Below are 23,592 nucleotides of genomic sequence, written 5' to 3' on the forward strand. Positions count from 1 at the left end.
ACAGACCTGGTCAGTGAGGGGCGTGGCCTGTGTAATGACCTGGTCAGACAGGGGGCGAGGCCTGTGTAGTGGCCTGGTGAGAGAGGGGGTGGGGCCTGTGTAATGACCTGGTCAGAGGGGGCGGGGCCTGTGCACAGACCTGGTCAGTGAGGGGGCGGGGCCTGTGTAATGACCTGGTCAGAGGGGGCGGGGCCTGTGTACAGACCTGGTCAGAGGGGCGGGTCCTGTGTACAGACCTGGTCAGTGAGGGGGCGGGGCCTGTGTAGTGACCTGATGAGGGGGTGGGGCCTGTGTAATGAACTGGTCAGAGGGGGCGGGGCCTGTGCACAGACCTGGTCAGTGAGGGGGCGGGTCCTGTGTACAGACCTGCTGTGCCATTCAATAAGATCATGGCTGATCTTCAAACTCAACTCCTCCACTTTCCCGCCTGATCCCCAAATCCCTTGATTCCCTTTCTTTTGGATGAGACGTTTAACCGAGGCCCCGTCTGCTCTCCCAGGTCGACGTAAAAGATCCCGTGGTGCTATTTTGAAGAAGAGCTCTGGAGTTCTCCCTGGTGTCCTGGCCAATATTTATCCCTCAACCAACATAACAAAGAAATTATCTGGTCATTATCGCATTTCTGTTTGTGGGAACTTGCTGTGCACAAATTGGCTGCCGCGTTTCCTACATTACAACAGTGTCTACAATTAAAATAAAATGTACTTCATTGGCTGTGAATGCAAGTCTTTCTTTAAGAGTCCAAAAATCTGCTCAAGGAGAGTGGTGGGGAAGGGAATGTTTACAGAACTGGTCATAGAGGAGAGGGAGGGGAATGTTTACATAGGAAGAGAGAGCGAGAGCGACAGTAACTTCACCCGTCTCCGCCCCTGCCTCAGCTCATCTGTCTCAGAGAGAGTGACAGAGAGAGAGGGAGAGACAGACAAAGAGAGAGAGAGAGAGAGAGAGAGAGAGACAGACTGAGAGAGAGAGAGAGTGAGACAGAGAGAGACAGACTGAGAGAGAGAGAGAGAGTGAGACAGAGAGAGAGACAGACTGAGAGAGAGAGAGAGTGAGACAGAGAGAGACAGAGAGAGAGACAGAGAGAGAGACAGACTGAGAGAGAGAGAGAGAGACAGAGAGAGAGGGAGAGACAGACAAAGAGAGAGAGAGAGAGAGAGAGAGACAGACTGAGAGAGAGAGAGAGTGAGACAGAGAGAGAGACAGAGAGAGAGACAGACTGAGAGAGAGAGAGAGTGAGACAGAGAGAGACAGACTGAGAGAGAGAGAGAGAGAGACATAAGAACATAAGAAATTGGAGCAGGAGTAGGCCATTCGGCCCTTTGAACCTACTCCGCCATTCAATGAGATCATGGCTGATCTTCTGCCTCAACTCCATTCACCGGCCCTATCGCCATATCCCTTGATGCCCTTTACTAGTCAGAAATCTATCGACTTCTGTTTTGAATATACCCAATGACTGAGCCTCCACTGCCCTCTGGGGTAGAGAATTCCAAAGATTCACCACCCTCTGTGTGAAGAAATTTCTTCTCATCTCAGTCCTGAATGGCCGACCCTTTATCCTGAGGCTGTGGCCCCTGGTTCTAGACTCCCCAGCTAAGGGAAACATTCTCCCAACATCCATCCTATCAAGCCCTGTAATAATTTTGTATGCTTCAATGAGATCCCCTCTCATTCTTCTAAATTCAAGAGAATACAGGCCTAGTTTACTCAACTCAATCTCTTCTCATACGACAGTCCTGCCATCCCAGGAATCAATCTCGTGAACCTTCGCTGCACCCCCTCTATGGCAAGTACATCCTTCCTTAGGTAAGGAGACCAACATTGTACACAGTACTCCAGGTGTGGTCTCACCAAGGCCCTATATAATTGGAGTAAAACTTCTTTACTCCTGTACTCAAATCTTATTGTAATGAAGGCCAGCATACCATTTGCCTTCCTAATGGCTTGCTGCACCTGCACATTCACTTTCAGTGGCTCATGTACAAGGACAGCCAGGTTTCTTTGAGCATCTGCATTCCCCAATCTTTCACCATTTAGGAAATACTCTGTCTTTCTGTTTTTTCTACCAAAGTGGATAACTTCACATTTATCCACATTATATTCCATCTGTCATGTTCTCGCCCACTCACTGAGCCTGTCGAGATCCCCTTGAAGCCTCTTCACATCCTCTTCACAACCGACACTGCCACCTAGCTTTGTATCATCAGCAAATTTGGAAATGTTACATTTAGTCCCCTCATCCAAATCATTGATGTAGATTGTAACTAGCTGGGGCCCAAGCACCGATCCTTGTGGTACCCCACTAGTCACAACCTGCCATCCTGAAAAAGATCCGTTTATCCCCACTGTTTGTTTCCTGTCTGTTAACCAATTCTCAATCCATGCTAGTATATTACCCCCAATTCCATGTGCGCTAATTTTGTTCACCAACCTCTTGTGTGGGACCTCATCGAAGGCCTTCTGAAAATCCAAATACACCACATCTACCGGTTCCCCTTTGTCTACTCCAGTAGTTACATCCTCAAAGAACTCCAATAGGTTTGTTAAACAGGATTTCCCTTTCATAAATCCATGCTGACTCTGCCCAATCTTACTATTAGTTTCTAAGCGCCCAGTTATTGCATCCTTTATAATAGATTCCAGCATTTTCCCAACTACTGATGTGAGGCCAACAGGTCTGTAGTTCCCTGTTTTCTCTCTCCCTCCTTTCTTAAATAGTGGGGTTACATTTGCTATCCTCCAATCTGCAGGAACCGTTCCAGAATCTATAGAATTTTGGAAGATGACAACCAATGCGTCCACTATCCCAATGGCCACCTCTTTCAAACCCTAAGGATGTAGGTCGTCCTGTCCTTGGGATTTATCAACTTTTAGTCCCATTAATTATGCTAGTACTGTTTTTTCACTAATAATAATTTCTTTAAGTTCCTCATTCTCACCATACCCTTGGTTTTCTCGTATTTCTGGGAGGTTTTTTGTGTCTTCCTCCGTGAAGATAGAAACAAAGCATTTATTTAATTTCTCTGCCATTTCCTCATTCCCCATTATAAATTCTCCCATCTCTGACTGTAAAGGACCTACATTTAGCTTTGCCAGTCTTTTCCTTTTCACATAGCTGTAGAAGCTTTTACAATTCGTTTTTATATTTTCCGTTAGTTTGAGCTCATATTCCATTTTCCCTTTCTTTATCAATTTCTTGGTCCCCCTTTGCTGATTTCTAAAAAAAATCCCAATTCTCAGGCTGACGGCTTTTTCTGGCAACTTTATAAGCTGCCTCCTTTGCCTTAATACCAGCTTTAAGAGAAATAGAACAAAAATGGACAGATGAAAAGCAAGAGAATGAAAGGAGAGAGAGGTATTAAGAAAGAAAGAGAAGATAAGAGATAAACAGAGATGAAGAGCGAGCTACCTGCAAGTGTGAAGGGAAGGCACGTGAAACACAAGAGACAGCAATGGGAGAGACAGAGCAAGGGAGAGAGAGAAAATAGAGTGATCAAGTGAGAGAAAAAGGTAAAGAAAGAGTGAGATAGAAAAGGATAGAGTTTGGGTGCGATTCTCCCCATGGTTGAATAGCTGCCAAAACTCATTGCCCAGCTGACACCTGTCGTGTGGGCCTGGAAGAAACAGAGGACCTTTGCCTAATGAGCTGTACGTGCCAGCCCTGCACGGGAGGTGGGGATAGTATAGCGAAGCAGGGAGAGTTCCTGAACGGGGACATACCTCTGGCGAAGTGATCCTCCCTATCAAACGACGGCCCCTCGCATTGGGCCTGTGCTTGGTGCCATTGGCCGCTGCGACCCTTGGGGTCATTGACTCTGAGGCGCTCGGAAGATCTCGTTCCCTCACACCATCCACACAATCGACAAGGTTCCTTCAGTGAGAGACAATATCAAACACATATGAGCAAGGCTCAGCAACAACAATCTAACACACAGTGACAGTCAGTCCCAGAGGGGGAAAGGTCAGTGTATCTAACGCACTGTGACACCCGGTCCCAGAGGGGGAAAGGACAGTGTATCAAATGCACTGAGACACCCGGTCCCAAAGGGGGAAAGGACAGTGTATCCAATGCACTGTGACACCCAGTCCCAGAGGGGGAAAGGACAGTGTATCTAACGCACTGTGACACCCGGTCCAAGAGGGGATAGGACAGTGTCTCTAACGCACTGTGACACCCGGTCCCAGAGGAGGAAAGGACAGTGCATCTAACGCACTGTGACACCCGGTCCCAGAGGAGGAAAGGACACTGCATCTAACGCACTGTGACACCCGGTCCCAGAGGGGGAAAGGAGAGAGTATCTAACGCACAGTGACACCCAGTCCCAGAGGGGGAAAGGACAGAGTATCTAACACACTGTGACACCCAGTCCCAGAGGGGGAAAGGACAGTGTATCTAACACACTGTGACACCCGGTCCCAGTGGGGGAAAGGACAGTGTAACTAACGCACTGTGACACCCGGTCCCAGAGGGGGAAAGGACAGTGCATCTAACGCACTGTGACACCCGGTCCCAGAGGGGGAAAGGACAGTGTATCTAACGCACTGTGACACCCGGTCCAAGAGGGGGAAAGGACAGTGTATCTAACGCACTGTGACACCCGGTCCCAGAGGGGGAAAGGACAGTGTATCTAACGCACTGTGACACCCGGTCCCAGAGGGGGAAAGGACAGTGTATCTAACACACTGTGACACCCGGTCCCAGAGGGGGAAAGGACAGTGTATCTAACGCACTGTGACACCCAGTCACAGAGGGGGAAAGGACAGTGTATCTAACACACTGTGACACCCGGTCCCAGAGGGGGAAAGGACAGTGTATCTAACGCACTGTGACACCCGGTCACAGAGGGGGAAAGGACAGTGTATCTAACGCACTGTGACACCCGGTCCCAGAGGGGGAAAGGACAGTGTATCTAACGCACTGTGACACCCGGTCCCAGAAGGGGAATGGACAGTGTATCTAACGCACTGTGACACCCGGTCCCAGAAGGGGAATGGACAGTGTATCTAACACACTGTGACACCCGGTCCCAGAGGAGGAAAGGACAGTGTATCTAACGCACTGTGACACCCGGTCCCAGAGGGGGAAAGGACAGTGTATCTAACACACTGTGACACCCGGTCCCAGAGGGGGAAAGGACAGTGTATCTAACACACTGTGACACCCGGTCCCAGAGGGGGAAAGGACAGAGTATCTAACACACTGTGACACCCGGTCCCAGAGGGGGAAAGGACAGAGTATCTAACACACTTTGACACCCGGTCCCAGAGGGGGAAAGGACAGTGTATCTAACGCACTGTGACACCCGGTCCCAGAGGGGGAAAGGACAGTGTATCTAACGCACTGTGACACCCGGTCCCAGAGGGGGAAAGGACAGTGTATCTAAAGCACTGAGACACCCGGTCCCAGAGGGGGAAAGGACATTGTATCTAACGCGCTGTGACACCCGGTCCCAGAGGGGGAAAGGACAGTGTATCTAACACACTGTGACACCCGGTCCCATAGGGGGAAAGGACAGTGTATCTAATGCACTATTACACCCGGTCCCAGAGGGGGAAAGGACAGTGTATCTAACGCACTGTGACACCCAGTCCCAGAGGGGGAAGGGACAGTGTATCTAACGCACTGTGACGCCCGGTCCCAGAGGGGGAAAGGACAGTGTATCTAACGCACTGTGACACCTGGTCCCAGAGGGGGAAAGGACAGTGTATCTAACGCACTGTGACACCCGGTCCCAGAGGGGGAAAGGACAGTGTATCTAACGCACTGTGACACCCAGTCACAGAGGGGGAAAGGACAGTGTATCTAACGCACTGTGACGCCCGGTCCCAGAGGGGGAAAGGACAGTGTATCTAACACACTGTGACACCCGGTCCCAGAGGGGGAAAGGACAGTGTATCTAACGCACTGTGACACCCAGTCACAGAGGGGGAAAGGACAGTGTATCTAACACACTGTGACACCCGGTCCCAGAGGGGGAAAGGACAGTGTATCTAACGCACTGTGACACCCGGTCACAGAGGGGGAAAGGACAGTGTATCTAACGCACTGTGACACCCGGTCCCAGAGGGGGAAAGGACAGTGTATCTAACGCACTGTGACACCCGGTCCCAGAAGGGGAATGGACAGTGTATCTAACGCACTGTGACACTCGGTCCCAGAAGGGGAATGGACAGTGTATCTAACACACTGTGACACCCGGTCCCAGAGGAGGAAAGGACAGTGTATCTAACGCACTGTGACACCCGGTCCCAGAGGGGGAAAGGACAGTGTATCTAACACACTGTGACACCCGGTCCCAGAGGGGGAAAGGACAGTGTATCTAACACACTGTGACTCCCGGTCCCAGAGGGGGAAAGGACAGTGTATCTAACACACTGTGACACCCGGTCCCAGAGGGGGAAAGGACAGAGTATCTAACACACTGTGACACCCGGTCCCAGAGGGGGAAAGGACAGAGTATCTAACACACTGTGACACCCGGTCCCGGAGGGGGAAAGGACAGTGTATCTAACGCACTGTGACACCCGGTCCCAGAGGGGGAAAGGACAGTGTATCTAAAGCACTGAGACACCCGGTCCCAGAGGGGGAAAGGACAGTGTATCTAACGCGCTGTGACACCCGGTCCCAGAGGGGGAAAGGACAGTGTATCTAACACACTGTGACACCCGGTCCCAGAGGGGTAAAGGACAGTGTATCTAACACACTGTGACACCCGGTCCCAGAAGGGGAATGGACAGTGTATCTAACACACTGTGACACCCGGTCCCAGAGGGGAAAAGACAGTGTATCTAACACACTGTGACACCCGGTCCCAGAGGGGAAAGGACAGTGTATCTAACACACTGTGACACCCGGTCCCAGAGGGGGAAAGGACAGTGTATCTAACACACTGTGACACCCGGTCCCAGAGGGGGAAAGGACAGTGTATCTAACGCACTGTGACACCCGGTCCCAGAGGGGAAAGGACAGTGTATCTAACGCACTGTGACACCCGGTCCCAGAGGGGGAAAGGACACTGTATCTAACGCACTGTGACACCCGGTCCCAGAGGGGGAAAGGACAGTGTATCTAACACACTGTGACACCCGGTCCCAGAGGGGGAAAGGACAGTGTATCTAACACACTGTGACACCCGGTCCCAGAGGGGGAAAGGACAGTGTATCTAACACACTGTGACTGCCGGTCCCAGAGGGGGAAAGGACAGTGTATCTAACACACTGTGACACCCGGTCCCAGAGGGGAAAAGGACAGAGTATCTAACACACTGTGACACCCGGTCCCAGAGGGGGAAAGGACAGAGTATCTAACACACTTTGACACCCGGTCCCAGAGGGGGAAAGGACAGTGTATCTAACGCACTGTGACACCCGGTCCCAGAGGGGGAAAGGACAGTGTATCTAACGCACTGTGACACCCGGTCCCAGAGGGGGAAAGGACAGTGTATCTAAAGCACTGAGACACCCGGTCCCAGAGGGGGAAAGGACAGTGTATCTAACGCGCTGTGACACCCGGTCCCAGAGGGGGAAAGGACAGTGTATCTAACACACTGTGACACCCGGTCCCATAGGGGGAAAGGACAGTGTATCTAATGCACTATTACACCCGGTCCCAGAGGGGGAAAGGACAGTGTATCTAACGCACTGTGACACCCAGTCCCAGAGGGGGAAGGGACAGTGTATCTAACGCACTGTGACGCGCGGTCCCAGAGGGGGAAAGGACAGTGTATCTAACGCACTGTGACACCTGGTCCCAGAGGGGGAAAGGACAGTGTATCTAACACACTGTGACACCCGGTCCCAGAGGGGGAAAGGACAGTGTATCTAACGCACTGTGACACCCAGTCACAGAGGGGGAAAGGACAGTGTATCTAACGCACTGTGACGCCCGGTCCCAGAGGGGGAAAGGACAGTGTATCTAACACACTGTGACACCCGGTCCCAGAGGGGGAAAGGACAGTGTATCTAACGCACTGTGACACCCAGTCACAGAGGGGGAAAGGACAGTGTATCTAACACACTGTGACACCCGGTCCCAGAGGGGGAAAGGACAGTGTATCTAACACACTGTGACACCCGGTCACAGAGGGGGAAAGGACAGTGTATCTAACGCACTGTGACACCCGGTCCCAGAGGGGGAAAGGACAGTGTATCTAACGCACTGTGACACCCGGTCCCAGAAGGGGAATGGACAGTGTATCTAACGCACTGTGACACTCGGTCCCAGAAGGGGAATGGACAGTGTATCTAACACACTGTGACACCCGGTCCCAGAGGAGGAAAGGACAGTGTATCTAACGCACTGTGACACCCGGTCCCAGAGGGGGAAAGGACAGTGTATCTAACACACTGTGACACCCGGTCCCAGAGGGGGAAAGGACAGTGTATCTAACACACTGTGACTCCCGGTCCCAGAGGGGGAAAGGACAGTGTATCTAACACACTGTGACACCCGGTCCCAGAGGGGGAAAGGACAGAGTATCTAACACACTGTGACACCCGGTCCCAGAGGGGGAAAGGACAGAGTATCTAACACACTTTGACACCCGGTCCCAGAGGGGGAAAGGACAGTGTATCTAACGCACTGTGACACCCGGTCCCGGAGGGGGAAAGGACAGTGTATCTAACGCACTGTGACACCCGGTCCCAGAGGGGGAAAGGACAGTGTATCTAAAGCACTGAGACACCCGGTCCCAGAGGGGGAAAGGACAGTGTATCTAACGCGCTGTGACACCCGGTCCCAGAGGGGGAAAGGACAGTGTATCTAACACACTGTGACACCCGGTCCCAGAGGGGTAAAGGACAGTGTATCTAACACACTGTGACACCCGGTCCCAGAAGGGGAATGGACAGTGTATCTAACACACTGTGACACCCGGTCCCAGAGGGGAAAAGACAGTGTATCTAACACACTGTGACACCCGGTCCCAGAGGGGAAAGGACAGTGTATCTAACACACTGTGACACCCGGTCCCAGAGGGGGAAAGGACAGTGTATCTAACACACTGTGACACCCGGTCCCAGAGGGGGAAAGGACAGTGTATCTAACGCACTGTGACACCCGGTCCCAAAGGGGAAAGGACAGTGTATCTAACGCACTGTGACACCCGGTCCCAGAGGGGGAAAGGACAGTGTATCTAACACACTGTGACACCCGGTCCCAGAGGGGGAAAGGACAGTGTATCTAACGCACTGTGACACCCGGTCCCAGAGGGGGAAAGGACAGTGTATCTAACACACTGTGACACCCGGTCCCAGAGGGGGAAAGGACAGTGTATCTAACGCACTGTGACACCCGGTCCCAGAGGGGAAAGGACAGTGTATCTAACGCACTGTGACTCCCGGTCCCAGAGGGGGAAAGGACAGTGTATCTAACGCACTGTGACACCTGGTCCCAGAGGGGGAAAGGACAGTGTATCTACCGCAATGTGGCACCCGGTCCCAGAGGGGAAAGGACAGTGTATCTAACGCAATGTGACACCCGTTCCCAGAGGGGGAAAGGACAGTGTATCTAACGCACTGTGACACCCGGTCCCAGAGGGGGAAAGGACAGTGTATCTAACGCACTGTGACACCCGGTCCCAGAGGGGGAAAGGACAGTGTATCTGACGCAATGTGACACCCGTTCCCAGAGGGGGAAAGGACTGTGTATCTAACACACTGTGACACCCGGTCCCAGAGGGGGAAAGGACAGTGTATCTAACACACTGTGACACCTGGTCCCAGAGGGGGAAAGAACAGTGTATCTAATGCACTGTGACACCCAGTCCCAGAGGGGGAAAGGACAGTGAATCTAACACACAGTGACACCCAGTCCCAGAGGGGGAAAGGACAGTGTATCTAACACACTGTGACACCCGGTCCCAGAGGGGGAAAGGACAGTGTATCTAACACACTGTGACACCCGGTCCCAGAGGGGGAAAGGACAGTATATCTAACGCACTGTGACACCCGGTCCCAGAGGGGGAAAGGACAGTGTATCTAACGCACTGTGACACCCGGTCCCAGAAGGGGAATGGACAGTGTATCTAACACACTGTGACACCCGGTCCCAGAGGGGAAAAGACAGTGTATCTAACACACTGTGACACCCGGTCCCAGAGGGGAAAGGACAGTGTATCTAACACACTGTGACACCCGGTCCCAGAGGGGGAAAGGACAGTGTATCTAACACACTGTGACACCCGGTCCCAGAGGGGGAAAGGACAGTGTATCTAACGCACTGTGACACCCGGTCCCAGAGGGGAAAGGACAGTGTATCTAACGCACTGTGACACCCGGTCCCAGAGGGGGAAAGGACACTGTATCTAACGCACTGTGACACCCGGTCCCAGAGGGGGAAAGGACAGTGTATCTAACACATTGTGACACCCGGTCCCAGAGGGGGAAAGGACAGTGTATCTAACGCACTGTGACACCCGGTCCCAGAGGGGAAAGGACAGTGTATCTAACGCACTGTGACACCCGGTCCCAGAGAGGGAAAGGACAGTGTATCTAACGCACTGTGACACCTGGTCCCAGAGGGGGAAAGGACAGTGTATCTACCGCAATGTGGCACCCGGTCCCAGAGGGGAAAGGACAGTGTATCTAACGCAATGTGACACCCGTTCCCAGAGGGGGAAAGGACAGTGTATCTAACGCACTGTGACACCCGGTCCCAGAGGGGGAAAGGACAGTGTATCTAACGCACTGTGACACCCGGTCCCAGAGGGGGAAAGGACAGTGTATCTGACGCAATGTGACACCCGTTCCCAGAGGGGGAAAGGACTGTGTATCTAACACACTGTGACACCCGGTCCCAGAGGGGGAAAGGACAGTGTATCTAACACACTGTGACACCTGGTCCCAGAGGGGGAAAGAACAGTGTATCTAATGCACTGTGACACCCAGTCCCAGAGGGGGAAAGGACAGTGAATCTAACACACAGTGACACCCAGTCCCAGAGGGGGAAAGGACAGTGTATCTAACACACTGTGACACCCGGTCCCAGAGGGGGAAAGGACAGTGTATCTAACACACTGTGACACCCGGTCCCAGAGGGGGAAAGGACAGTATATCTAACGCACTGTGACACCCGGTCCCAGAGGGGGAAAGGACAGTGTATCTAACGCACTGTGACACCCAGTCCCAGAGGGGGAAAGGACAGTGTATCTAACACAATGTGACACCCGGTCCCAGAGGGGGAAAGGACAGTGTATCTAACACACTGTGAAACCCGGTCCCAGAGGTGGAAAGGACAGTGTATCTAACACACTGTGACACCCGGTCCCAGAGGGGGAAAGGACAGTGTATCTAACGCACTGTGACACCCGGTCCCAGAGGGGGAAAGGACAGTGTATCTAACACACTGTGACACCCTGTCCCAGAGGGGGAAAGGACAGTGTATCTAACACACTGTGACACCCGGTCCCAGAGGGGGAAAGGACAGTGTATCTAACACACTGACACCCGGTCCCAGAGGGGGAAAGGACAGTGCATCTAACGCACTGTGACACCCGGTCCCAGAGGGGGAAAGGACAGTGTATCTAACGCACTGTGACACCCGGTCCCAGAGGGGGAAAGGACAGTGTATCTCACACACTGTGACACCCTGTCCCAGAGGGGGAAAGGACAGTGTATCTAACACACTGTGACACCCGGTCCCAGAGGGGGAAAGGACAGTGTATCTAACAAACTGTGTCACCCGGTCCCAGAGTGGGAAAGGACAGTGTATCTAACACACTGTGACACCCGGTCCCAGAGGGGGAAAGGACAGTGTATCTAACACACTGTGACACCCGGTCCCATAGGGGAAAGGACAGTGTATCTAACGCACTGTGACACCCGGTCCCAGAGGGGGAAAGGACAGTGTATCTAACACACTGTGACACCCGGTCCCAGAGGGGGAAAGGACAGTGTACCTAACGCACTGTGACACCCGGTCCCAGAGGGGGAAAGGACAGTGTATCTAACACACTGTGACACCCAGTCCCAGAGGGGGAAAGGACAGTGTATCTAACGCACTGTGACACCCGGTCCCAGAGGGGGAAAGGACAGTGTATCTAACACACTGTGACACCCGGTCCCAGAGGGGGAAAGAACAGTGTATCTAACACACTGTGACACCCGGTCCCAGAGGGGGAGAGGACAGTGTATCTAACACACTGTGACACCCGGTCCCAGAGGGGGAAAGGACAGTGTATCTAACACACTGTGACACCCAGTCCCAGAGGGGGAAAGGACAGTGTATCTAACGCACTGTGACATCCGGTCCCAGAGGGGGAAAGGACAGTGTATCTCACACACTGTGACACCCGGACCCAGAGTGGGAAAGGACAGTGTATCTAACACACTGTGACACCTGGTCGCAGAGGGGGAAAGGACAGTGTATCTAACGCAGTGTGACACCCGGTCCCAGAGGGGAAAGGACAGTGTATCTAACGCACTGTGACACCTGATCCCAGAGGGGGAAAGGACAGTGTATCTAACGCACTGTGACACCCGGTCCCAGAGGGGGAAAGGACAGTGTATCTAACGCACTGTGACACCTGATCCCAGAGGGGGAAAGGACAGTGTATCTAACGCACTGTGACACCCGGTCCCAGAGGGGGAAAGGACAGTGTATCTAACGCACTGTGACACCCGGTCCCAGAGGGGAAAGGACAGTGTATCTAACGCACTGTGACACCTGATCCCAGAGGGGGAAAGGACAGTGTATCTAACGCACTGTGACACCCGGTCCCAGAGGGGGAGAGGACAGTGTATCTAACGCACTGTGACACCCGGTCCCAGAGGGGGAAAGGACAGTGTATCTAACGCACTGCGACACCTGGTCCCAGAGGGGGAAAGGACAGTGTATCTAACACACTGTGACACCCGGTCCCAGAGGGGCTATGAGAGAGTGTATCTAACGCACTGTGACACCCGGTCCCAGAGGGGGAAAGGACAGTGTATCTAACACACTGACACCCGGTCCCAGAGGGGGAAAGGACAGTGTATCTAACGCACTGTGACACCAGGTCCCAGAAGGGGAAAGGACAGTGTATCTAACACACTGTGACACCCGGTCCCAGAGCGGGGAAAGGACAGTGTATCTAACGCACTGTGACACCCGGTCCCAGAGGGGGAAAGGACAGTGTATCTAACACACTGTGACACCTGGACCCAGAAGGGGAAAGGACAGTGTATCTAACACACTGTGACACCCGGTCCCAGAGGGGGAAAGGACAGTGTATCTAACGCAATGTGACACCCAGTCCCAGAGGGGGAAAGGACAGTGCATCTAACGCACTGTGACACCCGGTCCCAGAGGGGGAAAGGACAGTGTATCTAACGCACTGTGACACCCGGTCCCAGAGGGGGAGAGGACAGTGTATCTAAAGCACTGTGACACCCGGTCCCAGAGGGGGAAAGGACAGTGTATCTAACACACTGTGACACCCGGTCCCAGAGGGGGAGAGGACAGTGTATCTAACACACTGTGACACCCGGTCCCAGAGGGGGAAAGGACAGTGTATCTAACACACTGTGACACCCGGTCCCAGAGGGGGAAAGGACAGTGTATCTAACGCACTGTGACACCCGGTCCCAGAGGGGGAGAGGACAGTGTATCTAACGCACTGTGACACCCAGTCCCAGAGGGGGAAAGGACAGTGTATCTAACACACTGTGACACCCGGTCCCAGAGGGGGAAAGGACAGTGTATCTAACGCACTGTGACACCCAGTCACAGAGGGGGAAAGGACAGTGTATCTAACACACTGTGACACCCGGTCCCAGAGGGGGAAAGCACAGTGTATCTAACGCACTGTGACACCCGGTCACAGAGGGGGAAAGGACAGTGTATCTAACGCATTGTGACACCCGGTCGCAGAGGGGGAAAGGACAGTGTATCGAACGCACTGTGACACCCGGTCCCAGAAGGGGAATGGACAGTGTATCTAACGCACTGTGACACCCGGTCCCAGAAGGGGAATGGACAGTGTATCTAACACACTGTGACACCCGGTCCCAGAGGAGGAAAGGACAGTGTATCTAACGCACTGTGACACCCGGTCCCAGAGGGGGAAAGGACAGTGTATCTAACACACTGTGACACCCGGTCCCAGAGGGGGAAAGGACAGTGTATCTAACACACTGTGACTCCCGGTCCCAGAGGGGGAAAGGACAGTGTATCTAACACACTGTGACACCCGGTCCCAGAGGGGGAAAGGACAGAGTATCTAACACACTGTGACACCCGGTCCCAGAGGGGGAAAGGACAGAGTATCTAACTCACTTTGACACCCGGTCCCAGAGGGGGAAAGGACAGTGTATCTAACGCACTGTGACACCCGGTCCCAGAGGGGGAAAGGACAGTGTATCTAACGCACTGTGACACCCGGTCCCAGAGGGGGAAAGGACAGTGTATCTAAAGCACTGAGACACCCGGTCCCAGAGGGGGAAAGGACAGTGTATCTAACGCGCTGTGACACCCGGTCCCAGAGGGGGAAAGGACAGTGTATCTAAAACACTGTGACACCCGGTCCCAGAGGGGGAAAGGACAGTGTATCTCACACACTGTGACACCCGGTCCCAGAGGGGTAAAGGACAGTGTATCTAACACAGTGTGACACCCGGTCCCAGAAGGGGAATGGACAGTGTATCTAACACACTGTGACACCCGGTCCCAGAGGGGAAAAGACAGTGTATCTAACACACTGTGACACCCGGTCCCAGAGGGGAAAGGACAGTGTATCTAACACACTGTGACACCCGGTCCCAGAGGGGGAAAGGACAGTGTATCTAACACACTGTGACACCCGGTCCCAGAGGGGGAAAGGACAGTGTATCTAACGCACTGTGACACCCGGTCCCGGAGGGGAAAGGACAGTGTATCTAACGCACTGTGACACCCGGTCCCAGAGGGGGAAAGGACACTGTATCTAACGCACTGTGACACCCGGTCCCAGAGGGGGAAAGGACAGTGTATCTAACACACTGTGACACCCGGTCCCAGAGGGGGAAAGGACAGTGTATCTAACGCACTGTGACACCCGGTCCCAGAGGGGAAAGGACAGTGTATCTAACGCACTGTGACACCCGGTCCCAGAGGGGGAAAGGACAGTGTATCTAACGCACTGTGACACCCGGTCCCAGAGGGGAAAGGACAGTGTATCTAACGCACTGTGACACCCGGTCCCAGAGGGGGAAAGGACAGTGTATCTAACGCACTGTGACACCTGGTCCCAGAGGGGGAAAGGACAGTGTATCTACCGCAATGTGGCACCCGGTCCCAGAGGGGGAAAGGACAGTGTATCTAACGCAATGTGACACCTGTTCCCAGAGGGGGAAAGGACAGTGTATCTAACGCACTGTGACACCCGGTCCCAGAGGGGGAAGGGACAGTGTATCTAACGCACTGTGACACCCGGTCCCAGAGGGGGAAAGGACAGTGTATCTAACGCACTGTGACACCCAGTCCCAGAGGGGGAAAGGACATTGTAACTAACACAATGTGACACCCGGTCCCAGAGGGGGAAAGGACAGTGTATCTCACACACTGTGAAACCCGGTCCCAGAGGGGGAAAGGACAGTGTATCTAACACACTGTGACACCCGGTCCCAGAGGGGGAAAGGACAGTGTATCTAACGCACTGTGACACCCGGTCCCAGAGGGGGAAAGGACAGTGTATCTAACACACTGTGACACCCGGTCCCAGAGGGGGAAAGGACAGTGTATCTAACGCACTGTGACACCAGGTCCCAGAAGGGGAAAGGACAGTGTATCTAACACACTGTGACACCCGGTCCCAGAGCGGGGAAAGGACAGTGTATCTAACGCACTGTGACACCCGGTCCCAGAGGGGGAAAGGACAGTGTATCTAACACACTGTGACACCTGGACCCAGAAGGGGAAAGGACAGTGTATCTAACACACTGTGACACCCGGTCCCAGAGGGGGAAAGGACAGTGTATCTAACGCAATGTGACACCCAGTCCCAGAGGGGGAAAGGACAGTGCATCTAACGCACTGTGACACCCGGTCCCAGAGGGGGAAAGGACAGTGTATCTAACGCACTGTGACACCCGGTCCAAGAGGGGGAGAGGACAGTGTATCTAACGCACTGTGACACCCGGTCCCAGAGGGGGAAAGGACAGTGTATCTAACACACTGTGACACCCGGTCCCAGAGGGGGAGAGGACAGTGTATCTAACACACTGTGACACCCGGTCCCAGAGGGGGAAAGGACAGTGTATCTAACACACTGTGACACCCGGTCCCAGAGGGGGAAAGGACAGTGTATCTAACGCACTGTGACACCCGGTCCCAGAGGGGGAGAGGACAGTGTATCTAACGCACTGTGACACCCAGTCCCAGAGGGGGAAAGGACAGTGTATCTAACACACTGTGACACCCGGTCCCAGAGGGGGAAAGGACAGTGTATCTAACGCACTGTGACACCCAGTCACAGAGGGGGAAAGGACAGTGTATCTAACACACTGTGACACCCGGTCCCAGAGGGGGAAAGCACAGTGTATCTAACGCACTGTGACACCCGGTCACAGAGGGGGAAAGGACAGTGTATCTAACGCATTGTGACACCCGGTCGCAGAGGGGGAAAGGACAGTGTATCGAACGCACTGTGACACCCGGTCCCAGAAGGGGAATGGACAGTGTATCTAACGCACTGTGACACCCGGTCCCAGAAGGGGAATGGACAGTGTATCTAACACACTGTGACACCCGGTCCCAGAGGAGGAAAGGACAGTGTATCTAACGCACTGTGACACCCGGTCCCAGAGGGGGAAAGGACAGTGTATCTAACACACTGTGACACCCGGTCCCAGAGGGGGAAAGGACAGTGTATCTAACACACTGTGACTCCCGGTCCCAGAGGGGGAAAGGACAGTGTATCTAACACACTGTGACACCCGGTCCCAGAGGGGGAAAGGACAGAGTATCTAACACACTGTGACACCCGGTCCCAGAGGGGGAAAGGACAGAGTATCTAACACACTTTGACACCCGGTCCCAGAGGGGGAAAGGACAGTGTATCTAACGCACTGTGACACCCGGTCCCAGAGGGGGAAAGGACAGTGTATCTAACGCACTGTGACACCCGGTCCCAGAGGGGGAAAGGACAGTGTATCTAAAGCACTGAGACACCCGGTCCCAGAGGGGGAAAGGACAGTGTATCTAACGCGCTGTGACACCCGGTCCCAGAGGGGGAAAGGACAGTGTATCTAAAACACTGTGACACCCGGTCCCAGAGGGGGAAAGGACAGTGTATCTCACACACTGTGACACCCGGTCCCAGAGGGGTAAAGGACAGTGTATCTAACACAGTGTGACACCCGGTCCCAGAAGGGGAATGGACAGTGTATCTAACACACTGTGACACCCGGTCCCAGAGGGGAAAAGACAGTGTATCTAACACACTGTGACACCCGGTCCCAGAGGGGAAAGGACAGTGTATCTAACACACTGTGACACCCGGTCCCAGAGGGGGAAAGGACAGTGTATCTAACACACTGTGACACCCGGTCCCAGAGGGGGAAAGGACAGTGTATCTAACGCACTGTGACACCCGGTCCCGGAGGGGAAAGGACAGTGTATCTAACGCACTGTGACACCCGGTCCCAGAGGGGGAAAGGACACTGTATCTAACGCACTGTGACACCCGGTCCCAGAGGGGGAAAGGACAGTGTATCTAACACACTGTGACACCCGGTCCCAGAGGGGGAAAGGACAGTGTATCTAACGCACTGTGACACCCAGTCCCAGAGGGGGAAAGGACATTGTAACTAACACAATGTGACACCCGGTCCCAGAGGGGGAAAGGACAGTGTATCTCACACACTGTGAAACCCGGTCCCAGAGGGGGAAAGGACAGTGTATCTAACACACTGTGACACCCGGTCCCAGAGGGGGAAAGGACAGTGTATCTAACGCACTGTGACACCCGGTCCCAGAGGGGGAAAGGACAGTGTATCTAACACACTGTGACACCCGGTCCCAGAGGGGGAAAGGACAGTGTATCTAACACACTGTGACACCCGGTCCCAGAGGGGGAAAGGACAGTGTATCTAACACACTGACACCCGGTCCCAGAGGGGGAAAGGACAGTGTATCTAACGCACTGTGACACCCGGTCCCAGAGGGGGAAAGGACAGTGTATCTAACGCACTGTGACACCCGGTCCCAGACGGGGAAAGGATGGTGTATCTCACACACTGTGACACCCTGTCCCAGAGGGGGAAAGGACAGTGTATCTAACGCACTGTGACACCCGGTCCCAGAGGGGGAAAGGACAGTGTATCTCACACACTGTGACACCCTGTCCCAGAGGGGGAAAGGACAGTGTATCTAACACACTGTGACACCCGGTCCCAGAGGGGGAAAGGACAGTGTATCTAACACACTGTGTCACCCGGTCCCAGAGTGGGAAAGGACAGTGTATCTAACACACTGTGACACCCGGTCCCAGAGGGGGAAAGGACAGTGTATCTAACACACTGTGACACCCGGTCCCATAGGGGAAAGGACAGTGTATCTAACGCACTGTGACACCCGGTCCCAGAGGGGGAAAGGACAGTGTATCTAACACACTGTGACACCCGGTCCCAGAGGGGGAAAGGACAGTGTACCTAACGCACTGTGACACCCGGTCCCAGAGGGGGAAAGGACAGTGTATCTAACACACTGTGACACCCAGTCCCAGAGGGGGAAAGGACAGTGTATCTAACGCACTGTGACACCCGGTCCCAGAGGGGGAAAGGACAGTGTATCTAACACACTGTGACACCCGGTCCCAGAGGGGGAAAGGACAGTGTATCTAACACACTGTGACACCCGGTCCCAGAGGGGGAGAGGACAGTGTATCTAACACACTGTGACACCCGGTCCCAGAGGGGGAAAGGACAGTGTATCTAACACACTGTGACACCCAGTCCCAGAGGGGGAAAGGACAGTGTATCTAACGCACTGTGACATCCGGTCCCAGAGGGGGAAAGGACAGTGTATCTAACACACTGTGACACCTGGTCCCAGAGGGGGAAAGGACAGTGTATCTAACGCAGTGTGACACCCGGTCCCAGAGGGGAAAGGACAGTGTATCTAACGCACTGTGACACCTGGTCCCAGAGGGGAAAGGAGAGTGTATCTAACACACTGTGACACCCGGACCCAGAGGGGGAAAGGACAGTGTATCTAACGCACTGTGACACCTGGTCCCAGAGGGGGAAAGGACAGTGTATCTAACGCAGTGTGACACCCGGTCCCAGAGGGGAAAGGACAGTGTATCTAACACACTGTGACACCCGGACCCAGAGGGGGAAAGGACAGTGTATCTAACACACTGTGACACCTGGTCCCAGAGGGGGAAAGGACAGTGTATCTAACGCAGTGTGACACCCGGTCCCAGAGGGGAAAGGACAGTGTATCTAACGCACTGTGACACCTGATCCCAGTGGGGGAAAGGACAGTGTATCTAACGCACTGACACCCGGTCCCAGAGGGGGAAAGGACAGTGTATCTAACGCACTGTGACACCCGGTCCCAGAGGGGGAAAGGACAGTGTATCTAACGCACTGTGACACCTGATCCCAGAGGGGGAAAGGACAGTGTATCTAACACACTGTGACACCTGGTCCCAGAGGGGGAGAGGACAGTGTATCTAACGCACTGACACCCGGACCCAGAGGGGGAAAGGACAGTGTATCTAACGCACTGTGACACCCGGTCCCAGAGGGGGAGAGGACAGTGTATCTAACGCACTGTGACACCCGGTCCCAGAGGGGGAAAGGACAGTGTATCTAACGCACTGTGACACCTGGTCCCAGAGGGGGAAAGGACAGTGTATCTAACACACTGTGACAGCCGGTCCCAGAGGGGAAAAGAGAGTGTATCTAACGCACTGTGACACCCGGTCCCAGAGGGGGAAAGGACAGTGTATCTAACACACTGACACCCGGTCCCAGAGGGGGAAAAGACAGTGTATCTAACGCACTGTGACACCCGGTCCCAGAGGGGAAAAGAGAGTGTATCTAACGCACTGTGACACCCGGTCCCAGAGGGGGAAAGGACAGTGTATCTAACACACTGACGCCCGGTCCCAGAGGGGGAAAGGACAGTGTATCTAACGCACTGTGACACCAGGTCCCAGAAGGGGAAAGGACAGTGTATCTAACACACTGTGACACCCGGTCCCAGAGCGGGGAAAGGACAGTGTATCTAACGCACTGTGACACCCGGTCCCAGAGGGGGAAAGGACAGTGTATCTAACACACTGTGACACCTGGACCCAGAAGGGGAAAGGACAGTGTATCTAACACACTGTGACACCCGGTCCCAGAGGGGGAAAGGACAGTGTATCTAACGCAATGTGACACCCAGTCCCAGAGGGGGAAAGGACAGTGTATCTAACGCACTGTGACACCCGGTCCCAGAGGGGGAAAGGACAGTGTATCTAACGCACTGTGACACCCAGTCCCAGAGGGGGAAAGGACAGTGTATCTAACGCAATGTGACACCTGTTCCCAGAGGGGGAAAGGACAGTGTATCTAACGCACTGTGACACCCGGTCCCAGAGGGGGAAAGGACAGTGTATCTAACGCACTGTGACACCCGGTCCCAGAGGGGGAAAGGACAGTGTATCTAACGCAATGTGACACCCGTTTCCAGAGGGGGAAAGGACTGTGTATCTAACGCACTGTGACACCCGGTCCCAGAGGGGGAAAGAACAGTGTATCTAACACACTGTGACACCCGGTCCCAGAGGGGGAAAGGACAGTGTATCTAATGCACTGTGACACCCGGTCCCAGAGGGGGAAAGGACAGTATATCTAACGCACTGTGACACCCGGTCCCAGAGGGGGAAAGGACAGTGTATCTAACGCACTGTGACACCCAGTCCCAGAGGGGGAAAGGACATTGTAACTAACACAATGTGACACCCGGTCCCAGAGGGGGAAAGGACAGTGTATCTCACACACTGTGAAACCCGGTCCCAGAGGGGGAAAGGACAGTGTATCTAACACACTGTGACACCCGGTCCCAGAGGGGGAAAGGACAGTGTATCTAACGCACTGTGACACCCGGTCCCAGAGGGGGAAAGGACAGTGTATCTAACACACTGTGACACCCGGTCCCAGAGGGGGAAAGGACAGTGTATCTAACACACTGTGACACCCGGTCCCAGAGGGGGAAAGGACAGTGTATCTAACACACTGACACCCGGTCCCAGAGGGGGAAAGGACAGTGTATCTAACGCACTGTGACACCCGGTCCCAGAGGGGGAAAGGACAGTGTATCTAACGCACTGTGACACCCGGTCCCAGAGGGGGAAAGGATGGTGTATCTCACACACTTTGACACCCTGTCCCAGAGGGGGAAAGGACAGTGTATCTAACGCACTGTGACACCCGGTCCCAGAGGGGGAAAGGACAGTGTATCTCAGACACTGTGACACCCTGTCCCAGAGGGGGAAAGGACAGTGTATCTAACACACTGTGACACCCGGTCCCAGAGGGGGAAAGGACAGTGTATCTAACACACTATATCACCCGGTCCCAGAGTGGGAAAGGACAGTGTATCTAACACACTGTGACACCCGGTCCCAGAGGGGGAAAGGACAGTGTATCTAACACACCGTGACACCCGGTCCCATAGGGGACAGGACAGTGTATCTAACGCACTGTGACACCCGGTCCCAGAGGGGGAAAGGACAGTGTATCTAACACACTGTGACACCCGGTCCCAGAGGGGGAAAGGACAGTGTACCTAACGCACTGTGACACCCGGTCCCAGAGGGGGAAAGGACAGTGTATCTAACACACTGTGACACCCAGTCCCAGAGGGGGAAAGGACAGTGTATCTAACGCACTGTGACACCCGGTCCCAGAGGGGAAAGGACAGTGTATCTAACACACTGTGACACCCGGTCCCAGAGGGGGAAAGGACAGTGTATCTAACACACTGTGACACCCGGTCCCAGAGGGGGAGAGGACAGTGTATCTAACACACTGTGACACCCGGTCCCAGAGGGGAAAGGACAGTGTATCTAACACACTGTGACACCCAGTCTTAGAGGGGGAAAGGACAGTGTATCTAACGCACTGTGACATCCGGTCCCAGAGGGGGAAAGGATAGTGTATCTCACACACTGTGACACCCGGACCCAGAGGGGGAAAGGACAGTGTATCTAACACACTGTGACACCTGGTCCCAGAGGGGGAAAGGACAGTGTATCTAACGCAGTGTGACACCCGGTCCCAGAGGGGAAAGGACAGTGTTTCTAACGCACTGTGACACCTGATCGGAAAGGACAGTGTATCTAACGCACTGTGACACCCGGTCCCAGAGGGGGAAAGGACAGTGTATATAACACACTGTGACACCCGGTCCCAGAGGGGGAAAGGACAGTGTATCTAACGCACTGTGACACCCGGTCCCAGAGGGGGAAAGGACAGTGTATTTAACGCACTGTGACACCCGGTCCCAGAGGGGTAAAGGACAGTGTATCTAACACACTGTGACACCCGGTCCCAGAGGGGGAAAGGACAGTGTACCTAACGCACTGTGACGCCCGGTCCCAGAGGGGGAAAGGACAGTGTATCGAACGCACTGTGACACCCGGTCCCAGAGGGGGAAAGGACAGTGTATCTAACGCACTGTGACACCCGGTCCCAGAGGGGGAAAGGACAGTGTATCTAACACACTGTGACACCCGGTCCCAGAGGGGGAAAGGACAGTGTATCTAACGCACTGTGACACCCGGTCCCAGAGGGGGAAAGGACAGTGTATCTAACACACTGTGACACCCAGTCCCAGAGGGGGAAAGGACAGTGTATCTAACACACTGTGACACCCGGTCCCAGAGCGGGAGAGGACAGTGTATCTAACACACTGTGACACCCAGTCACAGACAGGGAAAGGACAGTGTATCTAACACACTGTAACACCCAGTCCCAGAGGGGGAAAGGACAGTGTATCTAACACACTGTGACACCCGGTCCCAGAGGGGGAAAGGACAGTGTATCTAACGCAATGTGACACCCAGTCCCAGAGGGGGAAAGGACAGTGTATCTAACGCACTGTGACACCCGGTCCCAGAGGGGGAAAGGACAGTGTATCTAACGCACTGTGACACCCAGTCCCAGAGGGGGAGAGGACAGTGTATCTAACGCACTGTGACACCCGGTCCCAGAGGGGGAAGGAAAAGTGTATCTAACACACTGTGACACCCGGTCCCAGAGGGGGAGAGGACAGTGTATCTAACACACTGTGACACCCGGTCCCAGAAGGGGAAAGGACAGTGTATCTAACACACTGTGACACCCGGTCCCAGAGGGGGAAAGGACAGTGTATCTAACGCACTGTGACACCCGGTCCCAGAGGGGTAGAGGACAGTGTATCTAACGCACTGTGACACCCAGTCCCAGAGGGGGAAAGGATAGTGTATCTAACACACTGTGACACCCGGTCCCAGAGGGGGAGAGGACAGTGTATCTAACGCACTGTGACACCCGGTCCCAGAGGGGGAGAGGACAGTGTATCTAACGCACTGTGACACCCGGTCCCAGAGGGGGAAAGGACAGTGTATCTAACGCACTGTGACACCCGGTCCCAGA

The sequence above is a fragment of the Somniosus microcephalus genome, unplaced genomic scaffold (assembly GCF_052327205.1).
Source record: "Somniosus microcephalus isolate GS21.2 unplaced genomic scaffold, FLI_Smic_1.0 unresolved_chr1, whole genome shotgun sequence".
In the NCBI taxonomy this organism is placed as follows: domain Eukaryota; kingdom Metazoa; phylum Chordata; class Chondrichthyes; order Squaliformes; family Somniosidae; genus Somniosus; species Somniosus microcephalus.